Below are 16,277 nucleotides of genomic sequence, written 5' to 3'. Positions count from 1 at the left end.
CACTGGCAACTTGCAGCTAAAACAGTTTGCACAAATGAGAATTATACAATGGTTTAGTCAGGAAAGTGCCCTATGTACCAAAAGTTAAAAGTGTTGATTGTTGTAAGTTAGTGGGAGGGGGAGAGAGTATCATGCAATTTTCTTTTCTTTGAGGGTCTCTTTTTATTTCATCTCCATATAATTTTTGTTTTCCCCCCCCCCCACAACTAATGTAGAGGATACAATGTGTTCCATTTCCCACCATTCAGAACAAAAGCATTTTCAGCAAACTATTTGGAGGCCAGAACGTTTTTTTAAAAAAAATATCTGACCCCTACAGAAAATTACATGAAAGGTGCCTTATTCGACACAATGAAAGTATCATGCATCCTCTTACATCATGTCACTGACAACTTTAACTAGAGCCATTGCACAGCTTGTTCGATGTTCTCTTTCTTGTAAAAAAAAAATTTAAAAATCCTGAACGACGATTACGCCAGGACATCAGATTGAGGTGGAAGGAGCATTCAGTAATAGTGATGGGTAAATTAGTGTTATCCCCAGCCCCCGCAAAGTCATTTTAATATCAGCACTAGTTTATTGTCCAGGTGAATAAGTGACTCTGGTTTGGAAGGATGAGGTAAGAAGTTGTCTCCAAAAAAGTAAAGTACCCAACACACTCGACATTGAGGGAGAGGTCCACTTTACAGAATCTTATGTCACGTGTTTAGACACGAATAAACTGTAACACATGAAAGAGTGAAAACAACAAGCTTTGAAAAAATACATTATTTCCCTGGGAAAATTCTGTAAAAATAAATTTCAAAAAATATGAATTTATGGATTTATAGGATTAAATCCACAAATAATCCAAGAATAAAATTTTAGTAGTCCTAATAATTAAACGTTTGACTGATTTCAAGTTCGAATCCCGACAAAGAATCCAAGATGGAAGACAATGACGTATGCTGTAACCTGTAGTTTTGAAGTCTATAGTTCCTTGTAGAAACAAGAATTATCACTCCGGTTTTGGAAATCAAAATAAATTTCTTATAAGAACTGTCTTTAATTAAGAATCTCACAGGAGCACATGTACTTTCCAGAAAAATAACAGAATTCTTTTGAAACCAAGTAATTTGAAATAACTCCAAACAGCACAATATACAACTTCCAGTTTAACAGCTCAGCTTCTACTTAGAATAACTCTCCATAACAGAGGTTATATCATATCGTAAAACGTAAACAAGGGGTCAAGTGATCATCTTCTCAAAGCTTATAGAAGCTAGGTACTTGTTAAGGATCATGTCTACCCAGTGAGGCCTTGACAAAAACAAATCATTTTACTCTAAAATATAAAAAAATTGTTCCCATCATGATCTTGACAACAACCAATTATTTTAAAATAAAATAAAACAAGTTTACGTGGTTGCTACAAATTTTGAAACAAGGTCAGGATTTAGATCAACACCTGGTGTTTACAAAATAAAGTCATGGTCAAACTATTTTTTGAAAAAAGTATCATTTCTAGAGAATAAATTTACATTACAATAACATTTAATAAAAAAATTAAAACTGACAAACAATTAAATTGAAATAAATATATATCAAATCAGATATAATTAAATCAAATATACAAAACAAGAATGCTGGTGTCTTACTGGGCCACATGTTATGCAACCATGGGTCCAAAATGTCTGCTTTTGTTGTGCTAATGTGAAAGTAGGAATTGCCAAAATGCTGCCTTCATAATGTACTCCATGGAAGAATATTAGCTAGACCCATGCACCTTTGCTAGCCAAGGTTCCGATATGTTAAGCCTTTCTACACCTTGGCGGACAGAGCAGATATTTAAGCGCTTTGTCCTAGTATCACTGTTTCATGAGTTGACTCACTTAGCATGTAATGCCAACCAATAACATGTAACAGTGGTGCATTCTACATCGGTCAAAAATGGTGGAGGCAAATGACTTCAAGAGGATACTGTGTAAGTTTAACATCAAAAGTATGACTATGTACCAGAGAGAAGCCATTACAGGTGTATTTGAGAGAAAAGTATTTGTACATACACTGACCAGGAGTGGAAAATTACTTATTTACGAGTCCATTTAAGGTATGTTCCCCTTGTCTCAACCATGTAGCTGCATCCAATGAAAATCACAGACCCAAACCACAGAAATATCTGCTCGACCCACCAACATGTAGATAGGGTTAACATATCAGAACCTTGGCTAGCAAAGATGAGACCCATGAGGCTGTGATGGAATTAACCTCATGGACTTTTACTTTTGTTGTTGTTGTTCTAGGGTTTAACACCATATTTCAGCACAAGATAGGCTATACATGGCAGCCAGTATTAATGGTGGAGGAAGAACCCTGGAAAACCCAGGTAAGAACCACTGACCCACGAGAAGCTACTGGCAGGCTTTCCCATGTACCCACGCTAGCCGAGCCTCGGACTCGAACCCACGCAGACAGAGGTGAGATGGGAGTCATCCGGAATGGTGAGCGCTTTAGACCACTCGGGGCCCCATTACTTTCGTAGAAAGATGTCTCTAATGTTTTATGTATATTACATTTTTATTATTTGTTGGCTTTTCTTAATGATTTTATGTTATGCACTTGTATTTATTTCCTGACTGTGCCCAAAATTATGGTCATGATGTACCTGACCAGTAACATTTATTTTGTAAACAACATAATACACAGCTAATATTTCTGAGTGTGGATTAAATATTCAGATCATTATCAATTGAAGAAAATATGTTTATTTAGGTCTGGGTCTAAGACATCTAGTTTCCACTTGGAAATTCCTAAACCTGTTGACAACTTTTAATGTTTTATCAGAAGACTGACCTATATCCCGGTTCTATTATTGCGTCTTAGCTTTTTACGTAACGTTGTTTACATAAAAAAATTATTTATTAATTCTTGCCTTAACATCTGAAGCAAAATTAATTCTTACTGTTGTGTTCAGCTTTTGATTTGGGTGAATTTATTTATTCAAGTTATTCTTCATTTCAATTACCAAGTGCTCAGTAAAACTTGAAATTATAGTGAATTCAGACAAGAACATTTTGGTTTTATTGTGATACCTCAAAAGACTCTTTAGAACATCACCACACTAAAGGCCACTTGCAAATTAGCACAACCGAAACTACAGGCAAATCAACATATTAAATATCAGAATCGGTTGAGGGGGGGGGTCCACTTGAATTCAATAGAAACTTTATACATCTGAACTTGTGATGCAAGGATATAATTCACAAAAGGGTAAGTTCTTTATAAATTTTCACTTTGTATTCATGGGAAAAAAATTATTTTGTTGAATTTTACAAAACTTGTTAGTTTTTGCTCGGTTTTGTTATTAATTTAAGACCATTGAGTTGTAGCAATTGGGAAAGGGATTGATAAGCTTTCTTGATTGTGGTAATAATCCAATGTGAGGTAGTGAAGGCTGAGATATAAATGGAGCCCTTAAATGGAAGGAAAAGGCACTTCCTTTTTTCCCTTTCTGTGGCATTTATATAGAAATGGATTGCCCTAACTGGGCATGACAACTTGTCTTGATCATCTCCAGCACGGATTCAACCATGACTAGCAATCTCAACCAGTGATAGAGCTACTGAAGGTAACTGATTTGGGGCTAAAAATCCCAGATGACAAAGGAGGAAAATGGAATCACAACTGCCATTGCACCCGAGACGGACAGTTTTAACTGAATGCATGAATCCCACTGTCTCAGATCTATAACCCTTGACAGGTGATGCTGAACGTCTTTTGTTCTCAAAAAGGAACCAAAGGAAATCAGCAATGGAAGTTACATCAAGAAAATTTGGATCATCCTGCTTGTTACTTCACCATTCACAGAAAAGTTCATCACCTGGCACCATAAACCTTGGATGCCAAAGCTCACCTGGCTTGAACGATGCAGCTGGCCACTCGTTCTGGTACTGATCGTCTGAGATGAGCCAAGCATGGAGAAAAATGTTTTGTGTAGGAAGGAGCTCCTGCGCTGCACCAATATCACTCCTCTGAGGAAGAGGTCTGGATTGATATTTTAAGAGGTATAAAAGATCGCTGAGCCATAGTGGGGCTATGAAAATGACAAATGCAGTGGAATTCATGACTTTTTCATAACTTGAGGTAGCAACTGGAATGGTGGGAAGGCATACACGAACAGATGATCCCACTGAAACTGAATGCATCGAATACCCTTGCTCCGGGATTGGCTATACATAAAAACGAAGTCTGTTGTTGATCCTGGTTGCAAACAAGTCCACCTGAGGGTCTTCCCATAACAAGAAATGGGAATCTGATATGGAGAGGTGAGGAATCCATTCCTTGAAGACTGTTTTGCCTGATTGACTCTGTCTACTAAAATATTATTCTTCCCTGGAACGTGATGAACTCAGAGGGTAATGTTCTCCAAGATGGCACAGCAGAGGAGGGTTCTAGACCTCCACACAAAGAGATGGGGCTTGTGTGTCTTCCTGACATCGGACATATACTAAGACAGATGTGTTGTCTGATACATCAAGTGCTTACTTTGTTGATGCACCCCTGCAATGCAAGAAATATGATTTGCATTTCTTGATTGTTGATATGGATGGACAAATTATCCCAAGTCCAATCACCTTGAAGATTTACACATTGGTTCTAAGTCAGCACCTCAAACGGAATCTGATGCAAGGATGAACAGATGGGAGTGGGGTTAGGTTCATGCATGGGGACCCACATCAGGACTCTGTCCTGATTCATCCACCAGTGCAAATGGCAATGCAAGCTGGGTCCTAGATGAATCGGAGCAGATAATCTGTGTGTGGTTTCCACCATGTGACAAATCCCCTGTTTATATAGTTTCACTTGACTTTTAAGCACACACTATAAATTAAATATCCATAATGAATTTAACAATGAACTGAATTGCACCTTCAGTCTAGATGATTTTATCTAATTTGCCTCCTTCCTATTTATGACTAGCTAGACATCATAGGAAGTCTTTACTAAACAAATTCTCGCATCAATATGACTTTTGTTCAGAAGGAAGAGCAATAACATGATTTTCACGACAGAAACTGTAGTGGCCTTAATGGACTTCAGATCGCTTCCATTGTCATCTTGGACCAACTAGACATTATAAATGTTTTAATGAAAACGTCATCCTTTCAAGAGTTGTAGTAACAATAACAACATTTTCAAACTTGCTGGTTTGATGGCCATATTGGACATCATACTGGCACCATTTACCATCTAGGTCCAAATATATACATGTATTACAGAAAGTCTTTTAATGAAAACCCGATGTTGATATCAATTAAGGAGGTGTAACATTTATCCAGATTTTCAAGATGACCATTCTGACACCTATATTTGCAATCAGATTGGCACCGTTTTTATTTTGGATCAATCAGACATCACATTATAAGAAGTCGTAAAGTGAAATCCTGTATTGATATGTGATTCATAATGGGTGTTGACAAAAATATTTTAAAGATGGCTGTAGTGGTGGCTATATTGGAAGTCAGACTAGCACCATTTCATTTACGATCAACCAGACATCATAATAAGTCTTCAGTGAAAACCTCTAGTTGATATGACCATGCATTAAGGAGGAGTGAACCACAGCTCTGGCAGTCATGCCAAGTGTCCGAGCAGCACCATTTTCATTTAGGACCAACTAATCCATGGGATAAATGTTTGCATCAAGTTTTATGGTAATCTCAAAGTATGTTAGAGGATTAGCGATAACTTGTACTAACGGACAGATGGACAAAAAACCCTCTCACAAGATCTAGTCTATAACCAGAAGAGCTAAAACTCTTTAACTACAACTTTATCGCAGAGATGGAGATATGGATTAATCTATTGATCGTGACAATTTTCTGCACAACGCTATTCATTTCAGCAATAAATTTAATACGATTTAACTGCAGACAATAAACAAACTTCTTCTTGGGGCTGTTAAATACGACACCCGAAGTCAGATGCCATGTAACATAAATGGCATGAGAGGATTGCTTTTTTCATTACCTTGAATTAACAATTTAAAAAAAATGAAAAATTAAAGACAAGTATAATAGAAATGAACAGAGAATGATAAGGAATAAAGATCATTGTCTAAAAATTGATATGTCAAGTCTCAATGTCAGGTCAAATAAAAAAGTATGTGTTGTTCTGGTTACCAGACTGACCTGATTTCCTGCCCCCCCCCCCACCCCGACAACCCTACGTTTTTAGGGGGAAAACAAAACTCTGAAAAAAGTTTTAAAAAATTGTGAGAAAAAAATTTAACATAGGATGTAGCTACAATTGAAGTTAAATTGAAGATGTAATTCACATTTTTTTCTAGTTTATACTTCATTTAAACCTGTCAAGACCATCAACATACAAATTTGTACAAACCTAACTTTTTCTTGTATTTTCTTGATATATCAAGACAATTTCATAAAACTAATAAACGATATCATTTAATCACTGAGAAAGTTTAATATGCAGCTGCTATTTTTTTTTCAATAATAAAATGTTGTTAGACTGATGTTTTGGTTAAACATATCTTTATAAGCATATTCTGTCTAAAGCAAATATATCAACATTCAAGTCCCATTGTTAACGAAAATGTTGTTTGTTACATGTATTTTATAGCATTTACACCTGTGGAGATCCAAATCCAAGTCTCTATGTCCAAGAATGTTATTTCTGAGCACTTTGTATTTCCACAGAAGAAAAACTTTTGTTCAATAATCTGAATAAATAAATTCCACCATAAATGAAATACATGACATAACAAAAATGCAACTGATTCTCAGATCATAGAGCATGAACATGAACAAATAATTTTTAAAGTAGCAAAATGATATAGTCTTCTACCTGATATCAGGTCACAATCAGCATTTTATATATATATATATATATATATATATATATATATATATATATATATATATATATATATATATATATATATATATACATGTATATATATAAACCTATTATATAACAGAAAATTTCATTTGGGAAGGTTCCAAATGTTTACAAGATAAAAACATAGTTATAATTAGAAGTCTATGTCCCTGACTCAGGCAGAGATAATAATCCTAATAGTTAACTGATATTCATAGAGAAAAAATTACCTATCTATTAGTTGTTCACAGAATTTTAAAAAAACATTGATTCAGGTCAGGAAGAAAATGAACTTGATTTTGGATAAGGTCAAAATACAATTATCCACAACATATAATGAAAAATAATTTTAAAAAATAATACAAAACAAAGAATGCAAAATTAATTATACACAACAATATACATCTCAGTGATTCGTTATAAGTTATGAACTGAGAACTTGTGTACAGCATGGTTCACACAATTTTTTTTTTTGTTTCATAGGGGTGTAAAGAGTAACAAGGATTGAGCACAAGTACCATCAACACCCTCCATGCATTCCGATGGCGTTGCTAACATCTCTGGCAGAGAACAACTCTGCACACCATGCTTTACAGATTCACTTCAACTGTTTAATGTTAAGTCAACTGAGTGAGCATGACTTACCATTTATGATCACATCCAGCCATCGAGTTTCATCACAATGTTTACAGTGGCGCAGTTATTTATCTAGGTCACAGCCCTTGTACATTAGTCAACACAATTTTGTTATTTTTTTTAAATTTTGGATAACATTAACATCATTCCAATTATGCAAAAACTTTATTAAACACAACTGCAACATCGAAATTCAGGTTGCTGTTTTTTTTAAATACTATGCTACCAGAACCAAAACATGCATATCCGCACATGTTGCGATTGAAGTTCTTGGAATTTATTTTAGCTATCTTCCATGACATGTAGTCCTGCATGAACCTTTTTGAACAAAACATCAACAATTTTATTTTTAAATCACAGAATAATAATAATAATATTAATATTAACGCTTTATTTATAGAGGGTGACTCATTAGTCAAGGACTATACTCCCTTGAGGCCCTCTTAAGGAGAGTATAACAATGCACATTATATGAAGATAGCAATAATTACTGTTTATTTTAACATGTTTAGTATTAAAATACTAAATTCCATTATCTATTAGAAACACATACATGCTCATGATATCTCTTCTTAAATACTCTAATATTTTCTGCAGATTTTACATGTAGCGGAAGCTTATTCCACAGAACTGTACCAGAGTATTGGAAACGCTTTTAAACTGCTCTGTTCTTGGTTTTGGTACTAGAAGGTTTCCATGAGATATTGATCTCAACTAGTATCGTGTTGAAAAAGGCCTGAATAAGTCCTGAATACACTCTGGTGCAGTTCCATGCAGACATTTATAAAAAAAGAACTGCCTTTTGAAAATCTATCCTTTCATATACTGTGAACCATTTGAGTTCTGTAATAAATGCTTTCGAGGGATGATCAACAGATGCATCTAAAATTACATGTGCTGCTCGTTTCTGAAGTTTATAAATCCTGTCAAGCTCAGATTTAGCAGTTTCCCCATACATTTGAACAATAATCTATTTTTTTTCTATTTTTTTCAGAGTTTTGTTTTCCCCCTAAAAATGTATGGTTGTCGGGGGGAAAAAATAAGGTCGGTCTGGTAACCAGAACCACACATACTTTTTTATAATTTTTTCATAATTAGAGCGACAGAATCCTGATAAAAAATCTAGTCAACTGTGCAAAGTACCTTTGGCAATTAACATAGTAACTATATGCCAGAGCATGGGCATCTGTACATATAGGGCAAGGGGACCTATTTGCACACCCCACACACTCAGATTTCACCTCTAAAAATGTTTAGGCCCACCCACCTACCCCCAAACTGTAATTCTACAGGTGCCCCTGTACCAGTGAGAGATAAGGTTGCAGGCAGTTGCCCAAAAAGCACTGCAGGATACTAAGTTGCAGATAAAAGCATAATTTTCATTACCTTGAATTAACAATTTAAAAAAAATGAAAAATTAAAGACAAGTATAATAGAAATGAACAGAGAATGATAAGGAATAAAGATCATTGTCTAAAAATTGATATGTCAAGTCTCAATGTCAGGTCAAATAAAAAAGTATGTGTTGTTCTGGTTACCAGACTGACCTGATTTCCCGCCCCCCCCCCACCCCGACAACCCTACGTTTTTAGGGGGAAAACAAAACTCTGAAAAAAGTTTTAAAAAATTGTGAGAAAAAAATTTAACATAGGATGTAGCTACAATTGAAGTTAAATTGAAGATGTAATTCACATTTTTTTCTAGTTTATACTTCATTTAAACCTGTCAAGACCATCAACATACAAAATTTGTACAAACCTAACTTTTTCTTGTATTTTCTTGATATATCAAGACAATTTCATAAAACTAATAAACGATATCATTTAATCACTGAGAAAGTTTAATATGCAGCTGCTATTTTTTTTTCAATAATAAAATGTTGTTAGACTGATGTTTTGGTTAAACATATCTTTATAAGCATATTCTGTCTAAAGCAAATATATCAACATTCAAGTCCCATTGTTAACGAAAATGTTGTTTGTTACATGTATTTTATAGCATTTACACCTGTGGAGATTTTGTGGGGTTCAATTCACAACACTAACAACAGAAAAAAGTGTGTGTGTGATTTGGAATTTTAATGTAGCTTTAAAAAATTTCAGTGATATTGCTACAATGTCTGCAGTGTGGCAGTTTATAGTTATGCCTAGCACTTGGGCATCATGCTGCCAACACATAGTATGATGTCCCACCCAGTCATATTGTCCTGACACCAGGCCGACCAGGCCTAATACTAACCTCTTAATGCTGAGCACCAAACGAGGCAGGTGTTAGTTCCATTTTTATGTCTTTGGTATGACTTGGCCAGGGATCGAACCCACGATCTCCCGTATCCCAGCCGGACACTTAAAACACTAGGCCACCAGAACAGTTGAGAGAGAGAGAGCTGTGGCTGATAAACATGATACAGAAAACAGAAATCCAGCTAAAGGTGAATTTCCTTAATTTAAACAAACCAAGATTAGACTGATGAAAAATTAAACCTTGAGAATAAGAGAAAAGGCTGGAAGGAATAGCGGAGAAGGTTTAAAGGTCAACTGGGTATGCAGTCAGAAGATTACAAAAATATCTGATGCTGATGGCTTTATTGTCAGCTAAAAGTTGAATGAAAACATAATTTACTGAACCTACAAATTCCTTCATGACAGGTAAATATAAAAGAATAAATAACCTGCATCCAGAACTTCGATATCAAACCAGACTTTATATTTTCTCTAAAATGTACACTGGGATTTGATGCACATTTCATTACTCATTTTATTTGATTTGGTATTTTACGGTACAGCAATGCAGGAATTCATGGAGACAGTTGACTTGGGTCACCTACTGTATTTGTAGACGAAAACAAATTATACTTTTAATGTTCACTATGGGCTAGAGAAAAAGTAGCTTAAAAATGTGACAATATTACCTGTGTTGTTCATTTCGTCAATAAATTTATTCCAGTTGAATTACAGACAATTACTGAACTTCTGATAACTGCTGGGCCATGAAGGTTTGAAGGTCATTAAATATGACATCACAGGTCAGATGATTTGATGTAATATAAATCAGACCTTTCCCATCCCAGACTGACTTTCTAATTCTTGTCCTATTTTTGTAAGTGCTGACAACAGCTAGCCAAGTTTTATTTCTGTAAAACATTCATTGACATCAGTTTAATGTTACAGTACACATGCAATGCAGCAGACCCTGTCAGAAACTAAGCTGGCTCAAAGGCGTGTATTGCAAGAACTAGCGAGCAGATGCTGTAAACAGTATGCATGGCTCATACTGATCAAGTACTAAGCACATGATACAAATTTCAGTGTGCCTGTTCGATTCTGTACGTTTTCTGTTCTTCATTTTAAATAAAAAATTGTTGTCACTCAGAATTTAATCTGTCCAAATCTCATCAGATTCGGTCAAACCAAAAAAAGGTGCTTCCACTTGCACTGGTTTTAAAATAGGTAGGCAGGGTGTTATGTTTTTAATATGATTTTGCATATATATTTTTTAACCAGGAGGGTGGAGTGCTAGGGTCGGCAATGATAAACTGAGAAATGGGGATGGTCAGCTGGGAGAAACACGCTGATTTTTGTTTGTTTGACTTTACTGTAACAATGGAATATATTTACTCTGTCCAAGTGAAGCAGACGGCTCTGCATTTGGTCAAGACTGAGAAAATATCTTTATTTCTCTGTAATCAAGTAAAAACATAAGTGATTTTCAACTTTCTCCGAATCATGGTGTAAAATTTGAAGGCACCAGTTATTAAAACGTGTCTGGAATGTTTTTGCTGTTGCTATTGTTGTGGATTTAATGCCATTATTCACCACAAGATGGAGGTGGGGTCAGAGCAAATTCGGGAGCCCTGATTGGCCAATTGGTCTAATGCCCTCACCATTAGGGATCACTGCCATCTCACCTCTGTCTGCATTGGTTCACGTCTCGGGCTCGGCCAATGTGCTTACTAGTAGATTCTCGTGGGTCAGTGGTTATTTCCGGGGTTTTCCCGGGCGCTTCTTCCACCATTTGTATTGGCTGCCATGTGTAGTCTATCTTGTGCTGAAAAATGGCATTAAACCCTATAATAACAACAGCAGCACAGGATGGCTATACATTGTGGTCAGTATATCTGGTGCAGAAAGAACCTAAAACATCCATCCATGGAAGAACCATTGATCCTCGGGGATCTGGAATGCACATCTAGTTCTGATACATCAATAGGGCAGAGAGAAGTCATGCATAAAAGCAGACCATTTAAATCAGCCCCCCCCCCACTCCAAGGTTATATTAAAAGGCTTTTTTTTTTGTTGTTGTTGTAGGGTTTAACGCCATTTTTCAGCACAAGATAGGCTATACATGGTGGCCAGTATAATTGGTGGAGGAAGAACCCTGGAAAACCCCGGAAAGAACCACCGACCCACGAGAAGCTACTGGCAGGCTTTCTCACGTACCAACGTTAGCCGAGGCTGAGACTCGAACTCATGCAGACAGAGGTTATCTTAAAAGGCATTGCACAACATTAGTCATTCCTGGTACCATGCTGAATCTTTTTTTCCCTCACACCAGGATATTACATAATGCCAGGCCTTTTTTTAAACAACAACTTGCACTTTATTCTGCTACAAAATGCATCTTTTATGTTTCCCCTGCCAAAATTAACAATTGCTTATGTGCAAGATTTAATTTCATCATTTTTAATGATAACAAGTGGCAATCTGTCCAGAGCTAGGCTATAGATGTTGTAGCAGATCAAGCGTGATGCATGAAGATCTGTTCACTGTAACTGAACTACTAGTGGCAGTGTGTGCCCTCATTCAACAACATTTTGACATGCAACTGAATAAATATGATGAAAGAGATATCTTTTGCTACTTGAATTTTCTATGCAGACAATGATTGGGTAGGTTGTTGTTGTTGTTGTTGTGGGGTTTAATGCCATTTTTCAGCACATAATAGGCTATGCATGGTGGCCAGTATTAATGGTGGAGGAAGAACCTGGGAAATACCCTGGGAAGAACCACCGACCCACGAGAAGCTACTGGCAAGCTTTCTCACATACCCACGATTGGGTAGGTAAATTTTATTTATTTTGAATGATGTGCTGATTACAGATGCAGTACACATACACATTTATCCAAGAATTTCTAATAATTAATGTGGGACAACAATGTATGTTTTATCTTAGGTTTGTCACTTAAGAATTTAATGACATTCATCAGTTTATTACTCCAACTTGAAGAAGAAGCAGTTAGTATATCTGGTTGAGGAAGACCCTGGAAAATCATGGGAAGAACCCATGGAACCTAGTGACTAACTTTCTCACATATATATGCTGGCTGAGCTCGAGACTCAAACCCACATGGACAAAAGTGAGATATGTCAGTTATCTGGAAAGGCCAGTGCTATAGACCACTCAGCCACCTGGGACCCCAATGTATCTTTGTAAGGAATGGTAAATTACAAAAAATCAGAAAAGACAGCATTAAGTATTTTACAGCTGCAATTTCTGTGTTGGAATACATGAGAAAAAACAGAATTTTACAATACAACTCTGCAAGTCAAATAATCCCCATATTTCCTAATTTTACAATAATAATAATCATCAGGGTTCTCCATAGAATTTTTAAAGTTGCATTCGTTGACTCGCTTCCTGAAAAATGCTGTTGCTTTGGAGTATAAGCTATACACTGGCCAATATAACTTGTGAAAACATACAAAAAAACAGGAAAGCCCAGGCAAGAACCACCTACCCATGGGAAGTTAATGGCAAGCTTTCTCACATATCCACATTGGCAAAGTCCAAGTTTTGAACCCAGGCAGTGAGAGGTGAGATGACTGTGATCAGTAAAGGTGAATGCTTTGGACCAATCAGACACCTGGAGCTCTCATGACAATGGTTGTTGTCCCAGTCCCAAAATTATGAGTCCTAAGAGAGATATTTTTTCCCTCCATGTAGCAGTACAGAACACTAAGTGTGCATTATTGGGTCACCAATACACGAGTCATCACATTGCTAATGCTCATTCATTGTGAAATATTTAGGGCAATAAAAAATGAATGAAAAAATAAGACAGTTGATAACTGTACCACTTAGCACCAAAGGAAATTTTGTAAAGTTGCCATCAGAATAGCACACATATGATAATAACTAGAAAAAAAAATATAAATGACACATGAAAACAAAAAACGCTGATTTTATTATGCCCTAAGATGATGAACATAGTAGATGTTTCAATAACTTGACCCAATTTTTTAAAATATATTTATAACAAAATGCAAGTGTGCCAAACATCGTGTATGGATTTATAATACAATGGATTAAAACTGAACTGAGTAATATTTATCATGGAGAGGTGTCAAATGAAAATCACACGTGCATGAAATTAGTATTTTTAACACAAAGTTCATTAGGAACCAACAATCATCTTGATGTCATTGTTGGCCAAGATCTAAAATATGCAGTTTCAACTAATTCAATTACAATTGCTTAACTTTGTTTGATACCTTGCAACTACATGACTAGTACATGTACTCTCTTTGTAGAATCTGACAAAAAATAAGACAATTACAGTGGCTGAAAAACTTTGCGTACCGCAATGTGTTGGGATTTTCATGCATACAAAAATTAAATGAAAGGCATATGTGCGCACAGATTTTGGCATCTTTGTGAACCTTGATAATAATAAAGCAGCAGCATACCAAGGCAAGAGCAATGTGTTACAACCATGATCTAGGCAATGTTATATATGGTTTACACACATTACTCATGCTCTGGAGTGATACTGCTTTCCACACATGCATCAGTTCATATTAGTCCTACATGTAAGACATAGAACATTTTGATTTTGTTGAGGTGCTATGTCTTACTATCCAAATAACGGCCTTGTATAGTGTGTTCCGATGTTGATGACATCGGAATGAGTAATCAATGTTTCAGGAACATCTCACACATTTGGCAGCCTATATCGACATTTTTCCACTAATTTATGTGTAATTAATATACTTACTGTTCTGTCTTTATCCTGGTGGAATGAAAATATGACACTAGCACGTTCCGTTGACATACATTTGAATTTGTTGCAATGCAACAGTAGTCGAGGTATGCCGAAGTAAGTTCAAGTAGGTTGATGTTTGGGATATGTTTCTTGAACGAAACGAACCGTTGCTTACAGTTCCAATAGGCATAAAATAATTTTTAATCGTTTCGTTAAAAAATAATGTTTCAACTTTATCCAATTTCGGCATTCTCGGCTTTCATCGCTTTCCAGCCAACTGAAAAGTAGGCCAAAGAAACTTGAAAACGGGTCCATTTCTTTTGTGAGAATTTGAATTTATTAGAGAAAAGGCATCATAGTAAGTAAAGTCTGACTAAAACAATATAACTTTACTTTGTAGAAAAGCGTCATTATTTTAGTTGTCAGTTGTGTGAAATATTCCTGAAAATTTTACTTTCATAACGGTGTTAGTCAACATCAAAAACACACTACACAGCGCCATTAGTTAGGCTGTAAGACCCTGACGCCCACAACATAAATATCAGCGTCGGGTCTTACAGGTAGGACTACAGTTCATATCTGAGGTCACTGCATGCCATCTGGGCACAAACATCTCAATAAATTTATTAATTATTAATTTCATAATCTGCCTGCAGTGCAAAGCTGCTGCTACAATATGAATTGCATCTTCTGCAGTTTTCTCTACACCACCAGTCATGTCAGAAGAAAAAAGGGTAGCAAACATCATGAATTAACATCTAATTTTCATGCTATGGGCAAAATTGCAATAATGCTAAATAATGAATTGCTCCACTGTAGCAGTTGACACCTTTTGTTTCTTTTTTTTTTTTTAGAATTATAATTTATCATAACTTTATGTTGATTAGATCTAATGACGGTTTCAACTTTTTATATATTATTTTGCAAAGGAATATTTCCACAAAAATGACACTAAATAATAAAACAATTTCATTTTAACCCTGCTTATATTAAAGATGGAATCAGTAATGTATGCTTAATAGTCATGAATTTTTCTATTACTCGTGTTTTCCGTTCAATTTTTTTCTTGCGATTTTCTTTCCAAGAATCAGAGTTCTTCAAATTAGCTATATATTCACACAAAAATACCCACACCAAAAGTGTTAATTCGAGGTAAGGAAATCGCTTTTTATTACACTGCAAATACCTACGTTCTATTTCCTTAAATGCCACACGACTCGTGTGAAATCGTGATTATATCTTACTATGAAGCACGTGTTTAACTCAAAACAGGAACAACATAAAGTTGATTCATAAATTTCAAAACAAGATCTGCTTATACTCTACTTACCTATGTATGTCAGTCGGGTCAGTGAGGTGTTATAATTTACCAGCAGTCATCAAATGACCCAAACTGACCATTATTTGCCTAACAATCAACACATCGTATGTTTTAAGCCACACGGCAGCCATATTGCTAGCAAGTATAAACTTTGGGTTCGAGAGTACGCAGACCGTGGACGATTCCATTATTTCATATGAGTGGATTCTTGGTTACAATCATTCATCAAGGTGGTGATTTAACAATAAGTGTAGAAAAAAAATAAACAACAAAACGTTGTTTTGTGGGGTTTTTCTTTAATGCTATACACATTTTGATTTATATAGATTAAGACGATATGCTTCATTGTGAGTAATATTATAAAACACACATCTAATTGTAGAATCTGACCACCCTATTAGTATTCTAGGTCATGACGCCCAAACGTGCCTTTGTCAAGCTGATTGATTGACGACTGG

The 16,277-nt window shown here is 35.7% G+C and overlaps 1 protein-coding gene across 2 annotated transcripts in view; it reads right to left on the bottom strand.

Moving 5' to 3' along the window:
- Window positions 1–15,963, bottom strand: part of LOC149791838 (uncharacterized) — a 129,202-nt gene extending 113,239 nt beyond the window's left edge. For both annotated transcript variants that reach the window (XM_089970347.1, XM_089970346.1), the window contains exon 1: window positions 15,829–15,963. The gene's annotated coding sequence lies outside the window, so the exon portion shown is untranslated. The remainder of the gene's footprint in view (window positions 1–15,828) is intronic.
- Between the last annotated feature and the right edge of the window lie 314 nt (window positions 15,964–16,277).

This window comes from Sinohyriopsis cumingii, chromosome 9 (assembly GCF_028554795.1).
Source record: "Sinohyriopsis cumingii isolate HCF-2022 chromosome 9, ASM2855479v2, whole genome shotgun sequence".
Classification (NCBI taxonomy): domain Eukaryota; kingdom Metazoa; phylum Mollusca; class Bivalvia; order Unionida; family Unionidae; genus Sinohyriopsis; species Sinohyriopsis cumingii.
This window is presented reverse-complemented; position numbering and strand designations above follow the sequence as displayed.